The sequence below is a fragment of the Lutra lutra genome, chromosome 9 (genome assembly GCF_902655055.1).
Source record: "Lutra lutra chromosome 9, mLutLut1.2, whole genome shotgun sequence".
In the NCBI taxonomy this organism is placed as follows: Eukaryota; Metazoa; Chordata; class Mammalia; order Carnivora; family Mustelidae; genus Lutra; species Lutra lutra.
Window position 1 is genome coordinate 67,928,291 of NC_062286.1, and position 3,124 is coordinate 67,931,414.

Below are 3,124 nucleotides of genomic sequence, written 5' to 3' on the forward strand. Positions count from 1 at the left end.
TTTAGGCTTTCCCCACAGCTTGGAATGCCTTCCCCAATCACTCAAATTCTCTCCTCCTTTAAACTTCTGCACAGACATTATTTCAGGTAGAAATTTCTATAACTTTTGACATGGCCCCTCGCCCCCTAAAACCCAAGAATCTTTTTCTGCCCTCAAATCTGTGAGTCATTTGTACCCCCAACACATCACTTAGCATTTAAGTCCTACCCTATTTTGTTTTCTCCTTTATATCATTATATAAAACTGGGATTTCCAGAGAGATTGTGAACTCCTTGAGGAGAGCGTCCTCTATGATATAACCAAGGAACTATCCAACATTGAGCTAAGAACATGGATGGCACTTAGTGTGGTTGATAAAAGGTGATGGTCTCAAAAGGTCTAAAGCCAAATGAAATAAAATTCCAGAAACCCTATGTGCAAAATACACAAAAGCTGACCTAGTGTGGTAGAAGTTGAGGTAAATGTAGGTATACTGGCATCCTGTAAACTGGACCCCATTCCCTACCCTCCTCTCAGTGCAGGTGCTGGACCATCCCCACAGTTCACTCTACCTTTCTCTCCTGACCTGTGGGTGCCCAGTCTTCTCAGGCATCTGTGCAGGGAAGATAGCCTTCCCAGCACCCCAGAGGCCTCATTCCATTCCCTCCAGGCATAAACATGGCTGATCATGGATCATGGAAGAGACTTTGGGTCATATTCCCCACTTCCTACTGCCCCAGTATATTCCCTTAGGAATGCCTGTGTGTTTGAAATTCTGGAAGTCCCCAATAGTATTTTCTGTCAACACAAACATACTCTTCGCCATAAGCATAGTTCTCTTTTCTCCTTCATATTCTCAGTTAACTGCAAGGCAACAGAGTAAACAAAGTTACTGGTGGTACTTTTTTTATTGAGGTAAAACAGACATATAACATTATATTAGTTTCAATGTAATGAAATTATAATGATTTTATACAAATATATATTGCAAAATGATCACCACAATAAGTATAGTTAATATCTGTCATTGTTCATAGCTACAAGTTTCTTTCTTGTGATGAGAACTTTTAAGATCTACTCTCTTAAGAATTTCAAATATGTAATACCGTGTTATTAACTATAGTCATGCTGGTGGTACTTTTTTGTGCTATTTTTAATGACTGAAACAAAACAGATCTAAAACTGCAGTTTCTGGGAAAGTCATTTGTTCTTGCAGGTCTTGTAACTCTCCTCGAATTTGACCTTGGCTTCTCATCAGGCCTTGCATTTAAGAGCAGGGTCTCAGAAGACATCCTTGTTGATGACAGTTTTGTCTAAGGGGATAGCTACCTTGTGGGCATGAGTGATCGTAGTTATAAACTTTTGTAGAGGACTTGATCTTTGACCTCATGGCGATTTTCTTCTTACTTGTGGCAGCTGTCACTTTGTGGGGACAAGAGGTCAATTCCAGCCACCAGAGCATTGCTGTAGGGATGGTCTGAGCTACAGTCATCAATATTCTTCATGATGACTGCTTTGTGTCCAGAGTAGCATCCAGCCAGGACCAGCACCACCTTCTGGGGTTTCATGAACTTGACTATCTTGATACCAACTTCTCAAGTCTACAGCAGAAAGCTCTGGTGGTACTTTTAATGGCACAAGGCAGATCTCATTCAGAGCACAGGAGCAGAACGAAGAGTGGCCGTACCATCCACTCCTTGGCGCTAGAATCATCATAGCCCATACCACCCAGCGCTGTACTGCACTCTGCCGACATCGACCATCATGGCTGCCTGCTCTCCCTGGCTTCACGCTTGCATTCTTGCTCCTCCCTTGATTTGTCAACATGCTTATTGGACTAACAATGGCTTTGTCCTTGACTTTACATCCTGTAGACCTCTTTGGGTGTGGGGATCCAGTTTTCACTTTCAACTCAGACCCTGGTGCTCTTAGTTTTGTTCACTGACCATTGGCTTTTCCAGGTCCACTGATCCTGGCCACTTCAGCCACTTCAAAACACCAGGCACTGCCAACGACACATGGCGAGATGAACCTGCCAGCTGGAATCTGGGGCTGTCTTCCAGAGACACTCTTGCCTGGTCCTGACTTGCCTGTGCTACAAGCCCACTTCTGTTCAGATCCACACCCTTAACTCAGCAACTCCAATTTCAGTAGCATCCTGACTTCACCCTGCATGTGTTCTTCCAGATATTCAGACGCAGGTTACCTCTACAAACTTTGGCCTTGGGCACCTTTGTGGCTCCCTGTGCCCTCTCAAGCCCTTTGGCTGCCCTGCCCCCCAGTACCTGGCCCACTACAAGGAGAAGTCACAGTGTCACCATCACTGGGGCGGGACTTCCACTGGCCCCCAGTGCCCAGGAGCAGGCATAAGTCAGTCCAGAGAATCATTTTCCTGATAAACCAGTCAGAGAGAAGAGCTTTTTGATTTTCTAAAGTCGGCCGTGCAGATCAGAAGATAATTCTCAGAGAGAGATATAAAATGGGGAATGTCAATCCAGAGTCTCAGTCAAGTAAGAAGGAGGTACACACATTTTGTAAAAGAAAAGTGGTTTACTCTTTCTCCCATCATTCTACCAGATGGGATGAGTCCTGCTGGGAATGTGCTGTGAGGAAATGTTTATCGGGAAGAGAAGGAGAGGACTCAGGACCCTTGTTATCCATCTTCCATAAGCAGTCATTTCTTTTTCTTTCTTTCTTTCTTTCTTTCTTTCTTTCTTTTTTTGGGGAGAGAAAAAAGTGTTGGCTTGAACTTCTTGTGCTTTCTTATGTAATAAAAAAGTCAAGCAAAGGTCATGTCTTGGTTCGGCTTGGACTCGGCAGACTGCCTGCATTATTACAGTGCTGGGAGTCTGAAGCTCTTTGCTCCTTGAGGATTACCACACAAATCCTCCCCAAGTGGTTAAGCCTCTTTCCATGCAGAAGGGGCCTGTCTCAGAGCAGGCCATCACTGATGCTTACTTCGTTGGTGATGTTCAGCAAGAGTTAAATGCATCTTCGTGGTTTTATTGTAAGAATTCTAAACTTAGGGGGGAGATTTCCAAAACCAGTGCTCCTTCGAATTAACTATGGTAAGTCACTTGCCCATCTGGGACCTTTTGCTCATTTATAAAATGATAAGGGTTGATCTCATGCAACCTCAAAGACA

General features: G+C 44.0%; 1 pseudogene; it reads right to left on the bottom strand.

The window, feature by feature from the left end:
• Positions 1-1,155: 1,155 nt before the first annotated feature.
• On the bottom strand, positions 1,156-1,562 carry LOC125109136 (60S ribosomal protein L27-like; annotated as a pseudogene).
• Positions 1,563-3,124: the final 1,562 nt, after the last annotated feature.